The sequence below is a fragment of the Chiloscyllium plagiosum genome, unplaced genomic scaffold (genome assembly GCF_037043375.1).
Source record: "Chiloscyllium plagiosum isolate Xiang-an unplaced genomic scaffold, Cpla_swu_hap1 HiC_scaffold_4, whole genome shotgun sequence".
Lineage (NCBI taxonomy): Eukaryota > Metazoa > Chordata > Chondrichthyes > Orectolobiformes > Hemiscylliidae > Chiloscyllium > Chiloscyllium plagiosum.
Window position 1 is genome coordinate 13,829,932 of NW_028270142.1, and position 14,359 is coordinate 13,844,290.

Consider the following 14,359-nt stretch of genomic DNA (forward strand, 5'->3'; position numbering starts at 1 on the left):
AAATTTCAAAGAATCTCAGAATACTTTTACAAATTTCCATGCCATTTGTAATTTCTTTCTATGACTTCTCCTGTATCTCCTAAGGCATTGAGTCACCAAAAGAACAAAAGTCATGTGCAGAGTAACAACATATTTCCTCACATGCTGTGTTGGTCGACTATACTTACCATGAGAAGTTAATTTAGAAAATCAGCCCTTTTTCGCTAGGTTTTCATTTCAAACATCTCCCCCATTGTTTGTGCTTTCAATAAGCAGCAGAGCTTCTGAAAATTCAGTGATTCTTGCATTTTTTCCAAAAGTTTGAGAAATGTAAGAAGCATAATAAGCTAGGCAGAATTAGAGTCATAGAGATGTACAGCATGGAAACAGACCCTTCGGTCCAACCCGTCCATGCCGACCATATATCCCAACCCAATCTAGTCCCACCTGCCAGCACCCGGCCCATATCCCTCTAAACCCTTCCTATTCATATACCCATCCAAATGCCTCTTAAATGTTGCAATTGCACCAGCCTCCACCACTTCCTCTGGCAGCTCATTCCATATGCGTACCACCCTCTGTGTGAAAAAGTTGCCCCTTAGGTCTCTTTTATATCTTTCCCCTCTCACCCTAAACCTATGCCCTCTAGTTCTGGACTCCCCGGCCACAGGGAAAAGACTTTGCCTATTTATTCTATCCATGCCCGTCATAATTTTGTAAACCTGTATGAGGTCACCCCTCAGCCTCCGACGCTCCAGGGAAAACTGCCCCAGCCTGTTCAACCTCTCCCTGTAGCTCAGATCCTCCAACCCTGGCAACATTGTTGTAAATCTTTTCTGAACCCTTTCAAGTTTCACAACATCTTTCCGATAGGAAGGAGACCAGAATTGCACGTAATATTCCAACAGTGGCCTAACCAATGTCCTGTACAGCCACAACATGACCTCCCAACTCCTGTACTGAATACTCTGACCAATAAAGGAAAGCATACCAAACGCCTTCTTCACTATCCTATCTATCTGCGACTCCACTTTCAAGGAGCTATGAACCTGCACTCCAAGGTCTCTTTGTTCAGCAACACTCCCTAGCACCTTAACATTAAGTGTATAAGTCCTGCTAAGATTTGGTTTCTCAAAATGCAGCACCTCACATTTATCTGAATTAAACTCCATCTGCCACTCCTCAGCCCATTGGCCCATCTGGTCCAGATCCTGTTGTAATCTGAGGTAACCCTCTTTGCTGTCCACTACACCTCCAATTTTGGTGTCATCTGCAAATTTGCTAACTGTACCTCTTATGCTCGCATCCAAATCATTTATGTAAATGACAAAAAGTAGAGGGCCCAGCACCGATCCTTGTGGCACTCCACTGGTCACAGGCCTCCAGTCTGAAAAACAACCCTCCACCACTACCCTCTGTCTTCTACCTTTGAGCCATGTCATCAAGATTCACTTTTTGCCTAAACTACTAAATATGCAATAGATTATTTTGTATATTGAAGTTGTCGGTAGTACAGTAAAAAATCATTACTTTTGTCATTCTGTTAGACCTCTAATGACTTAAATATGGAAATTTTGGCTTGGGGGAGGGGCACCAGCACTGTGCTACAAAAATTGAAATCGTAAATTAATAAGCACAAGTGTTATTGTCAGGTTTTCTCTATCCATTTAGCCTGACCCTGTAAAATGGGCTAAGGAATTCAGTCATTTGGTGGACTTTCAGCAAGTGACCTTATAACAGATAGACTACCGGATTTTTCATGCAACTGATTATTTTTGATTTTTTTTAAAGCAAAAATGACGCATCTGGAATAAAAGCAAAGTGCTGGAAATACTCCACAGTTCTGATAGTATCTGTGGAAAGAAAAAAAACAGAATTGACACCTCCAGTTGAATATGATTTTTTTTTAAATTACCCTTCTTAATTGCCCAGGAAAAAGTATGTTGAGAAGACCTCTTGAACTGCTATAGTCCATGTGCCAGAGGTACATCTATAGTGCTGCTCGGAAGATGTTCCAGGATTTTAAGCCTCTAATAGTGAAGGAACGACAATATAGTTCCAAGCCAACATGGTATGTTATTCGGAGAGAAACTTGAGATCATGTGTATTCAAGTTTAAGTTACTCTCTGTTCAATGGTAGAAGCCTTGGGTTTGCAAAGCGGCTTTGAAGGAGCTTTGGCAACTTGATTACGGCGTCTCTCCTCTCCCCGCACCCCTATCCATTTTCTGTTGCTATGTTCTCTTTACTGAACTTTAATTGAACAATTAAAAATCCAGGTAAGGGAATTTCTCTTCTTTTTTTAAAGAAGGGTTGTTTAGTATGTTTGTTTTTACCAAAAGTGTCCCATATCCTATTGATGCATCTATATGTACAGTTGGCAGACCTGCCTGGGAATGTGTAAATGTCTTTGCAGTAACAGGTTTTTTGTAAATTCACCTGAAGACAACTTTGATAACAGAACAGACAGAGTCAGTAAGAGAAACTACAATCATGAACCTTTAGACCAGGTTCATTTCAACCTATCCATTTGATCCTCTGACTCTTTCTGTGAATCTCATCCTTTTGCCCAAAGACTGGTTTGTCTCTTCAGCTGCTGTGAGAGATTTTTGATCTTTTAGGTTTTTGTGGAAAAGATTTGGATTTAAGTTTATGTATAGCACTTAGAAACAGCAATTTTACACTGATTTTCAAAGCCAGCAGACTTAATATATTAACAAAGAAATTGATTTGTTTATGAGCCAGGCATTGATGGGAGGCATTAAAAATGTATGCAGTGCTGTTACTCAATTTACTGAATCTGAGACAATGGTAGCCAAGTGTCTTATCTCAAGTCTATTAAATCAGAATAGCTTTGTTTTTTTAAAGTTAGTATGAAACTATGAGAGGACTGGAGAAAGAGAGAGATAAGCTTTGTGGATAGGTCTACTGGTGAACCACTGAGGAAAAGATTAGAGGGACTACTGTCTTAATGGGCGAGAGCACAGAACCCTTGTTTTCATTCACAGTTTCCTTTCCCTAATGATACAGGCTTTCTTATAGGGCTATATTCCAGCACTTGCCCTCACATGACTAAGGCTGCCTTGCTTCCTGACTCCCCTTGCCTCCCCACCCCATGCCTAGACATCCTTCAACTTTATTGCGGTCCTCCACTCTGTCTCAGCTTTAGGGGGACGCAATAACCATGTTGCATAATCACTGGACTGTTAATCCAGAGATGCAGGTAATGTTCTGGGGGCTTGGGTTGACATCCTAGCCATGACAAATGCTGGAATTTGAATTCATAGAACATAGAGCATTACAGTGCATACTGGCCCTGCGGCTCTTGATGTTGCGCCGACCTGTGGAACCAATCTGAAGCCCACCTAACCTACACAATTCCATAGGACTATCCAATGACCATTTAAATGCCCTTAAAGTTGGTGAGTCTACTACTGTTGCAGGCAGTGCGTTCCATGCCCCTACTACTCTCTGAGTAAAGGAACTACCTCTGACGTCTGTCCTATATCTATCACCCCTCAATTTAAAGCTATGCACCATCATGCTAGCCATCACCATCCAAGGAAAAAAGGCTCTCACTGTTCACCCTATCTAACCTCTGATTATTTTATATGTCTCAATTATGTCACCCCTCAACCTTCTTCTCTCTAATGAAAACAACCTCAAGTCCTTCCATATCAGGCAACATCCTAGTAAATCTCCTCTGAACCCTTTCCAAAGCTTCCACATCCTTCCTATAATGTGGTGACCAGAACTGTACGCAATACTCCAAGTGCAGTTGCACCAGAGTTTTGTACAGCTGCAGCATGATCTCATGTTTCTGAAACGCATTTCCTCTACTAATAAAAGCTTACACACCGTCTGCCTTCTTAATAACCCAATCAACCTGGGTGGCTTTCAGGGATCTATGTACATGGACACAGAGATCTCTCTGCTCATTTACACTACCAAGAATCTTACCATTAACCCAGTACTCTTTATTCCTGTTGCTCCTTCCAAAGTGAATCACCTCACATTTTTCTACATTAAACTCCATTTGCCTCCTCTCAGCCCAACTCTGCAGCTTATCTATGTCTCTTTGTAACCTGCAACATTCTTCAGCACTGTCCATAACTCTCCTAACCTTAGTGTCATCCGCAAATTTGCTAACCCATCCTTCTATGCCCTCATCCAGGTTGTTTATAAAAATAACAAACAGCAGTGGACCCAAAAGAGGTCCTTGTGGTACATCACTAGTAACTGAATTCAATAAATATCTGGATTTAAGAGTCAAATGATCATGAAACCATTGTTTGGGAAAACCCCATCTGATTTGGCAATGCTATCTTTACCTAGTCTGGTCTACATGTGACTCCAGACCCACAGCAATGTGGTTGACTCTTAATTGCTCTCTAGCTGATAAATGTTGGCTTAGCCAGTGATGCCTTCCTTCATCCCATGAATGAATTAAAAAAAATCTGAAATTACCTTCCTAATCCACTTCCTTGTCCCTATCCACTCATTTGAAAACATCATTTTGATCTTTTTATCAGTGACCTCTCCTAATCTACCTTGCTCCATTGTTTTGAGTATATTGTTTTATCCTGAAAATATATAACATTGTATTAAAAGAGCTATACAAATTCAGTTTTTATGAATGAACTTATATACTTTAGGTGTTGTATGTTCATTCTATTGTAGCTTATATAAATAGCTTTTATATCAGTAGACAGTTTCATAGGAGAATCTTCACAGTAAACACCAGCAGGTGTACATGGATGTTGGGATGCACTGCTGAAACAGTGCACCCTTGTAGCAGAAGGGCCAACAGATGTAGATCTGTAAAGACGCTAAGTTTTAGAAATACTTGCTTGCTTTCACTTCACTAATTTTTGCAGGTAACTTTGTACCTTTAATATTTTTGGGTCAGGAAAATGGCAAGGAAAAGAAATGGTTTAAAGTTAAAAGAATTGAAACACGTATGCTGCTAGATGCAGAAAGACCAAAGTCCATCTTGTCTTTTAGCATCCTAGCAGCATACAATGCTGATGGAGTTATTGACTAATCAAAGCAATCAATCTTTTCTCATTTTTATTGTCCAGGCGAATTCACAGTGAGACAGATGCTTGTTTGTATTGAGCAAACACTCCTGTTTTGTACATATTGAAGAGTGCAGATCAGCAGTACTGCTGAGCTGTGTACCAGCAGTGTTGCAGGGCATGGAGTCAATATTTGATAACAATAACAATTACTTATTGCTGAACAATAGGCCATTTACAAATGTGAGTTCGCTGTTTTTGCTATGCATTTAGTCACTTAAGCATACTATAAATGTATATTCATTTTATTTAACTCTTATATTGTTGACTCACTTTTCCCATTAGATACTCTGGTAGTCTTAAATCAATGAATTTTCCAGGGATTCACTGCCATGTGTTAGAGATTTATAGTTTCATTTTATCTCTTGTGATAATTGGGAAATAGTGCACTGAATTTCCTGCTGTGCATTATGAAGCTGCATTGGACATTCTTGTGATTGACACTGTTTTAAATATACACCCATCAATATTGTCATCCTTCATGTTAATAAATAACACCTCTATGTTTGGTTCAAAATGCCTCAAAATAGGTTAGAAGTAAAACAGATTTTAATGGTCTTTGAGCAACAGGCAAATAAATACTATAATGCTGGTCTCCAGCTGTTATTTAAAACCCATTTGAGTAACTAAATTGTAGATTTTGCAATGACGAATGAGCCAGGTTTTGTGCTGTTGAAGGGGGGGAAGAATTATTCATCATGGAGGTGGCACATCTGGGCAAGATTGTACAATTGGTCTTGTGTTATTGAACGATATAAATAATACAGCTGGTTTGTGGGATTCAAAACAGTGACTCACAGATTACATGTGGCCACAGATCTGGCCCAGAGAGCACTTCTCTCAATTTTGGCTAATGCAAAGGAGAACCAATCAAGTCAAGGTATAAAGTCACGTGATCAGACATTCCCACTCATCCCAGTGTAACACAACCGTTTTCATTTATCATACCCTGGATAATGCAGTAACCCTCACCTAGCTCAGTCAGTGCTTCCTTTTTATATACACTGATAGTGAGTGTAAATAGTAAGGCCAGCATTTATGCCCATCCCTAATTGTCCCTGAGAAGCTGATGGTGAGCTGTGTTCTTGAACAGCTGTGGTGCACCAGTTGAAGCTACCTCAGCATTGTTACTAGGGAGGGAGTTCAAGAATTTTGATCAAGTGACAATGAAGGAACAATGTTACATTTCCAAGTTAATATTTCCAAAGTCTGTGATTTGAAGTAAAAATAACATGGTGATCATGTTCTTCTTGACTTAATACCCTTTTATTTGCAGAGGTGGAGGTTCTATGTTTGGAAAATATTATCAAAGAAATTTTGGCCGGTTGCTGCAGTGCATCCCGTGGTAGAGGAGAGAATATCTAAGGTATGGATGGAGTAACAATAAATTGGGCTGCTAAGTCACAGATGGTGTTTAGTTTCTTGTGTGGTTTTGCAGCAGCATTCATCCAGGCAAATGAGGGGTATTCCATTCCACATCCAATTTGATGGAAAAGCCTTGGGGATTCAGAAAGTGAGTCAATGTGTAGCATAGTCACTCTCACTTTACTCTTTCTCCAAAATGCAGTCACCTTTGTGTATCTCAATCTGGTGGGTAGGAAAGCCATCAGTGAGGGTTGGCAGCTAGCAACCCCTGAAGTTGGTCCCTGCCAGTTGTTGAGGTGGGGTTGGGAATCGGTTGTGATTCTGGTAATGGAAAAACAGAGGTCTCCCAGTGTCCTTGAGGGACTGGGGGAAGCACTCCTTTTCCTTTGGTGCGTAAAGAGCTATAAAGAGATTTTGAATACCGGCAACTCCCACCTCCATTTCAACTGCCCAGTTACCCAAGCCTTGGAAACTTGCCACTGCTATAAAAATATGACAGAAGGCATGTGCAAGATGAAGTGGTTCCTTTAATGTTTTACAGAGTTTAGTTGTCCTGACCTCCTACCACCCATTGCAAGGAGATTAATAGTGAGCCTTTTGATGTTGCTTAGGAGAGCAGGTTATCTACCTTTGGTCTTTTGTAACTTATTTACAACTCTTTATTAAAGAAATGTTAAACACCTTTTAGCATGGCCTGGATTATGAGGTCCCGAGGTGAGATCAAATGGAGTCAGGTTCATTCAAAAATTGACTGCTAAGATAGTAAAGTGCAGGAAATGCGAAACCTGCACCTACACCACTCCCCTCACCTCCGCCCAAGGCCCCAAAGGATCCTTCCACGTAAAGCAGAAATTTACCTGTACCTCCATCTACTGTATCTGTTGCACCCAATGTGGTCTCCTCTACATTGGGGAGACAGGGCGCCTACTTGTGGATTGTTTCAGAGAAAATATCTGGGACACCCACACCAACCAACCCCACAGCCCCATGGCTGAACACTTCAACTCCCTCCTTCCACTCCGTCAACGACATGCAAGTCCTGGGCCTCCTCCATTGCCAAACCGTTACCACCTGACGCCTGGAGAAAGAACACCTCATATTTCACCTTGGGACCCTGCAACCACACGGGATCAATGTGGATTTCAAAAGTTTTCTTATTTCCCCTCTCCCTACATTATTCCAGTCCCAAGCCTCCAACTCAGCACTGCCCTCCTGACCTGTTCATTTCCTTTCCCATCTATCCATTCCATCCTCCTCTCCTACCTTTCACCTTCATTTACCTATCGCATTCTCAGTTAACTTCCCCCTAGCCCCACCCCCTGCCATTTATCTCTCAGCTCCCTAACCCAAAAGCCTCATTCCTGATGAAGGGCTTATGCATGAAACGTCGATTCTCCTGCTCCTCGGATGCTGCCTGATCTGCTGTGCTTTTCCAGCACCACACTCTCAACTGCCAAGATAGGAAAGCAGAATTTCAATCTCTGTATTAATGTTTACCCATTTTCATCTGCATGGAAAAGGGGAAATCAGGAACCCCACATTTTGCAATTTAGAAATTACCAACACCATTGTAGAACCAGGCATTTCAAAGTTTCCAGAATTTTCATCTAGGGAGATGTATTTTGGGCATCGTCCGAAATCATAGGAACTGATTGTAAGCATTATCTGTTGCTTAGAGATAGAAAGAATATAAAATGAACCATTTAGCCTTCTTTACTCTACACAATGGAATACTACAGCCTGAATTGTTTACTAAAATGAGTGATGACAATGCTACAATTGGAAAATGCAAGTGGTCATTAAATAATACAGCTGCCAGGTTGTTACCCCTGGATTAGAGTGGTGCTGGAAAAGCACAGCAGGTCAGGCAGCATCCAAGGAGCAGGAAAAGTCAACATTTCGGGCAAAAGCCCTTCATCAGGAATCTGTTACCTCTGACAATTGGCAAGCTGTAAAGTGAAAGCAAGGCATTGTAAAAGTTGAGAAATCTACAGAGACATGAAAATAGATCACCCTTAGAGTCATACAATCATAGAGCCATACAGCACAGAAATAGACTCTTCAGTCCAACTATCATGTCTCACAAACTTGATTGAGTTTTTGAAGAAGTAACAAAGAAGATTGATGAGGGCAGAGCAGTAGATGCGATCTATATGGACTTCAGCAAGGCGTTCGACAAGGTTCTCCATGGGAGACTGATTAGCAACGTTAGATCTCATGGAATAAAGGGAGAACTAGCATTTGGATACAGAACTGGCTCAAAGGTAGAAGACAGAGGGTGGTGGTGGAGGGTTGTTTTCTAAACTGGAGGCCTGTGACCAGTGGAGTGCCACAAGGATCGGTGCTGGGTCCTCTACTTTTTGTCATTTACATAAATGACTTGGATGCGAGCATAAGAGGTACAGTTAGTAAGTTTGCAGGTGACACCAAAATTGGAGGTGTAGTGGACAGCGAAGAGGGTTACCTCAGATTACAACAGGATCTGGACCAGGTGGGCCAATGGGCTGAGATGTGGCAGATGGAGTTTAATTCAGATAAATGTGAGGTGCTGCATGTTGGGAAAGCAAATCTTAGCAGGACTTATACCCTTAATGGTAAAGTCCTAGGGAGTGTTGCTGAACAAAGAGACCTTGGAGTGCAGGTTCATAGCTCCTTGAAAGTGGAGTCGCAGGTAGATAGGATAGTGAAGAAGGCGTTTGGTATGCTTTCCTTTATTGGTCAGAGTATTCAGTACAGGAGTTGGGAGGTTATGTTGCGGCTGTACAGGACATTGGTTAGGCCACTGTTGGAATATTGCGTGCAATTCTGGTCTCCTTCCTATCGGAAAGATGTTGTGAAACTTAAAAGGGTTCAGAAAAGATTTACAAGGATGTTGCTAGGGTTGGAAGATTTGAGCTATAGGGAGAGGTTGAACAGGCTGGGGCTGTTTTCTCTGGAGCGTCGGAGGCTGAGGGGTGACCTTATACAGGTTTATAAAATTATGAGGGACATGGATGGGATAAAAAGACAAAGTCTTTTCCCTGGGATCGGGGAGTCCAGAACTAGAGGGCATAGGTTTAGGGTGAGTGGGGTAAGATATAAAAGAGACCTAAGGGGCAACCTTTTCACACAGAGCGTGGTACTTGTATGAAATGAGCTGCCAGAGGAAGTGGTGGAGGTTGGTACAATTGCAACATTTAAGAGGCATTTGGATGGGATTATGAATAGGAAAGGTTTGGATGGATATGGGCCGGGTGCTGGCAGGTGGGACTAGATTGGGTTGGGATATCTGGTCGGCATGGACGGGTTGGACTGAACGGTCTGTTTCCATGCTGTACATCTCTATGACTCTAGTCTGTTACATTACACAGAAGATACAGAAACTTGAACACACGCACCAACAGGTTCAAGAACAGCTTCTTCCCTGCCATCATTAGTCTGCTGAATGGGCCTCTCTAACATTCAGTAATGTTGATCTTGCTTTGTGTACCTTCTGTGCAGCTGTAACCTTGAATACCTCTCTCTGCCTAGCCACCCTATGATCTTAATGTCTTGTTTGCTATGATCTGCTTGTACTGCTTGCAAAACATAGCTTTTCACTGTACTTAGGTAGGTGTGACTACAATAAATCAAATCAAATCAATCTTTCATATACCTCAACTAAAGGCATCTCTTTTCTGTTTATGTTTGTAAACTATGATTCAAAGAAGTGAAATCAACAAATAATAAATTAATAATTCTGATAACAGCTGTGAATTTCTTTATTTCTGCCAATTAGTATTCAAATGATGCTAAAATTCTTTCAGTTTGGTGTTTGAATGGGTTAAGAATCCTATATGTCTTAATGAGATCACCTCTCATTCTTCTAAATTCCAGTGAGTTGCGACCCAACCTGGTTAACCTTTGCTTGAACGAAAATCCTTTCATATCAGGAATCGTCCTAGTTGTATTTGTTCTATTAATCTCACATGTGGTCACTATATTAGTGATCATGTCACAGGGCAGCCAGTTTGTAAAGACTAGCTCCCAGACAAAGGAGCAGCGCTCTGAAAGCTCGTACTTTCAAACAAACCTATAACCTGCTGTTGTGTGATTTTTAACTTTGCAAACACAAAGATATGGTCTATTCCAGTGCTACAAAGAAGAGAACAGACATATCTGCCACAAATTTGAGAATACATCACTTATTTAAATTGTTTTTCCCCCCCAGAATGAATAGTATGACTGTATCTATACCCGTTGTCAGCTCAGATGAGGTATCTACACACGTCTAAGTCAGATGTGGTGAATATGAAGCTGACATTTCGCACATTATCAGCACTTTGGATTATTCAACTGGATTTCAAAGCTTCCATTGCTGCACTTGAATGAATCCTTGTGATTCTGGTCAGTGTTCTTCTCCAACCAGCACCATCAAGAACACAAATTAATTACCTAATTTCCTGTTTGTGGGATCTTGCTGAGCACAACTTGGCTGCTGTGTTTCTCACATAAGAACAAGACTGGAATTTAAAAATAATCCAAAGGACATGAAGTTTTGGTGACTTTAAGGAAGTTGTAAAGAATAGAATAGAGTAGCCTTAACTGTTACGTGCACTCAAATGAGTGCAGTGTAAAGTTTGTAATGTCACCAGTTTGGCAGAAAACGTACAGAATACTTACGTCTTTGTTACAGACTTGTACAGAGAATCACAAAGTTCAGCACTAGAACAAAGAATGGAGAAGTTTTCTTATTTAAAAAAGCCCTAGATTTTTAGTCTCTACACCAAGTCCTTGGGACCCATCTGGACTCGCTGTCCCCATGCCAGCCTGATCTGGAACTCCCCTCTGGACTCACCTGGGCTCTCCTCTCCCACCGACTCATTTACGGTCCCTCACCTTGGCTCTCCATTACCACACCTGGGCACGCTCCAGGACGTGGCACAACCTCCAGTCTTGTCCGTTCGTCTCTGGTATGTTGATGTTAACACTTTGAAAATAAAGAGTGAAAAAATGGAAAAAGTACAGGCAGTGTAGAGGATTTCCGACTGAAACAACGTCCTCTGTTGCCACTCTACTGAAGAATGCCAAAGTGCTAAATAAGTTCAAATTTGGTGACATTTCCCCTCTGGTTTGCATACTGATTGTCCATAATGAAATGGACCAGGAAACGATGTTCAGTTTATCACAGACATCATTCCTAATGGAAGCTGTGAATTTTGCCATGAAGTTGAATGAAGGTTCCTTCCATTGGCTACTTTCTGGATTGCTTCTTATGCACAGCTATAACACTTGTAAAGCACTTGGTCCATTATATTACTTAAAACATTACATTGAGATTAGGTGTTTTGTGTTTACAAAAAATAGAAAGTTGTCTTTTTTTTCAACTTTTTACTGTCAATAGTAGTTAGCAACATTTGAAATGACACTGTCCTGAGGAGAAATGAATAGGGAAAGATGATTGTCAATTTGTGTGTAAGAAGACATTTTTAAAACTGTTTCTTGTCTTATAAAGATTTTAATACAGACTGTAAAGTGATCGAATAATAATGACAATAATGATCGAATAATAATGACCCTTCCCCACACTTCTCACCAGCCTTGAGCTTTGCTGTTGTGAACTGGGATCTCACAGTGACGATTAGTGAGGAGAATCCATAAGCCACCACTATGACATGCAGAATGCTCTTGTGCTAACAACCAGAACATTTTACCAATTTCTTTGTTCTCATTTTAAATCTGTGCTGTGAGTGAGAATTTGACACCTGGGTCTTACTGGTAACATAACAAGATATCAATTCAAGTGGGTAAACACCAGTCTTACTAGTGCAGTGATAAGACTGTCAGTTTACAACACTGAAAAGCTGAGTTAATATTGATGCAAACTGGCTTCTGTGTGATTCAGAATAACCATGATATGGAGGCGTGGGTGCTGAATTGGGGTGGACAAAGTTAAAACTCACACAACGAGGAGAAAGTGAGGTCTGCAGATGCTGGAGATCAAAGTTGAAACTTTATTGCTGGAACAGCACAGCAGGTCAGGCAGCATCCAGGGAACAGGAGATTCGACGTTTCGGGCACAGGCCCTTCTTCAGGAATGAAGAAGGGCCTGTGCCCGAAACGTCGAATCTCTTGTTCCCTGGATGCTGCCTGACCTGCTGTGCTGTTCCAGCAATAAAGTTTCAACTAAAACTCACACAACACCAGGTTACAGTCCAACATATTGAATCTGTTGGACTATAACCTGGTGTTGTGTGATTTTTAACATTTTTCAGAATAATGTCATCAATTCCCATTCAGGCTATGGCTAACTTTAGATCTACATCCTCAGCAAACTCCCTCCCTCCATCCCCCCAAACAATCTGCCAAGAAAAGCAGGATGAAGTGTCAGTAGACAATGAGCCAGAGTCCTGCATTTGGACAGAATGCACATATCATATCTTACCCCAACTTCTGCATTCCCGACATATCCTTTCATACTGTAATAACAGAGCCATATATTAAAGTGGATATTTGGGAAACTTGATCATCTGGTAATGACACATGGCCAACTTTGGCTCAGTTGGTAGCATTCTTGCGTCTAAGCCATGCAATTTGATAACTGAAACATTCAATTTTGAAGAAGGGCCATTCGACCTGAAATGTTAACTCTGCTTTCTTTCCACAGATGCTGCCAGACCTGCTGAGTTTTGGAGAAATTTCTGTTTTTGTTTCCAATTTCCAGCATCTGCAGTTCTTTGGATTTTTTTTTGAGACAGACAGGTTTTTAATCAGTCAGGGTATCAAAATTGAGATTGAGTATACTCATTGGAATTTAGAAGAATGATGGGGGAGTCTATAGAAACATATAAAATTATAAAGGGAGTGTATAAGAAAGAAGCAGAGAGGTTGTTTGCACTGGTGAGTGAAACTAGAACTAGGTGCATAGCCTCAAAATAAGGGGGAGCAGATTTAAGATTGAGTTGAGGAGTAACTTCTTCACCCAAAGAGTTGTAAATCTTTGGAATTCCCTGTCCAATGAAGCTGTTGAGGATACCTCGTTGAATATTTTTAAGGCAAAGATAGATAGATTTTTTAAAAGTAAAGGAATTAAGGGTTAGGGTGAGTGGGCAGGTAAATGGAGCTGAGTCCGTGAAAAGATCAGCATGTTCTTACTGAATGGTGGAGCAGGCTTAACCAGCCAGATGGCTTACATCTGCTCCTATTCCTTACATTGTTATAGAGTTGTAGAAATGTACAGTTTGGAAACAGACCTTTCTAAAAGTCATGGGGAAAGGCAAGACTGTCAAGCTGTGGATTATCAGATCAGGCATGATCTAACTGAATAGCAGAGCAGATGCAATGGGTCAAGTGGCCTCCTGCTCCTATGGCTTATGAACTTATGATCTTTTAATCTAATGATTTTATTCAGAAAAGTATATATGTACAGTAGCGCCTCGACTTACGAACTTAATTCGTTCTGGGACCCGGTTCGCGAACTTTTTGGTTCGCGAACCGGGTCCCAGAACGAATTAAGTTCGTAAGTCGAGGCGCTACTGTATTGCTTAGTGAGAATGTTAGGGGCGGCACAGTGGCCCAGTGGTTAGCACTGCTGCCTCACAGCACCAGGGTCCCAAGTTCAATTCCAGCCTCGGGCGACTGTCTATGTGGAGTTTGCACGTTCTCCCCGTGTCTGCGTGGGTTTCCTCCAGGTGCTTTGGTTTCCTCCCACAGTCCAAAGATGTGCAGGTCAGGTGAATTGGCCATGCTAAATTGCCCATAGTGTTAGGTGCATTAGTCAGAGGGTCTGGGTGAGTACTCTTCGGAGGGTCAGTGTGGACTGGTTGGGCCGAAGGGCCTGTTTCTGCACTGTAGGGAACCTAATCTAATCAATATATTTGGGGCACAACTCTGATACCTACATTTTCAGCTCACACCTAAAACAAAGGTAAGTTTGGGAATATTCTGAATATGACCAATACTTATGGAATGGTAGGTTAGC

The 14,359-nt window shown here is 41.3% G+C and overlaps 1 long non-coding RNA gene across 1 annotated transcript; it reads left to right on the forward strand.

Moving 5' to 3' along the window:
- The first annotated feature begins 2,142 nt into the window (after nt 1–2,142).
- On the forward strand, nt 2,143–13,688 carry LOC148150079 (uncharacterized). Its single transcript, XR_015756815.1, has 3 exons — nt 2,143–2,256; nt 6,332–6,421; nt 13,046–13,688. It is a non-coding gene; the product is annotated as an uncharacterized LOC148150079 (long non-coding RNA).
- Nucleotides 13,689–14,359: the final 671 nt, after the last annotated feature.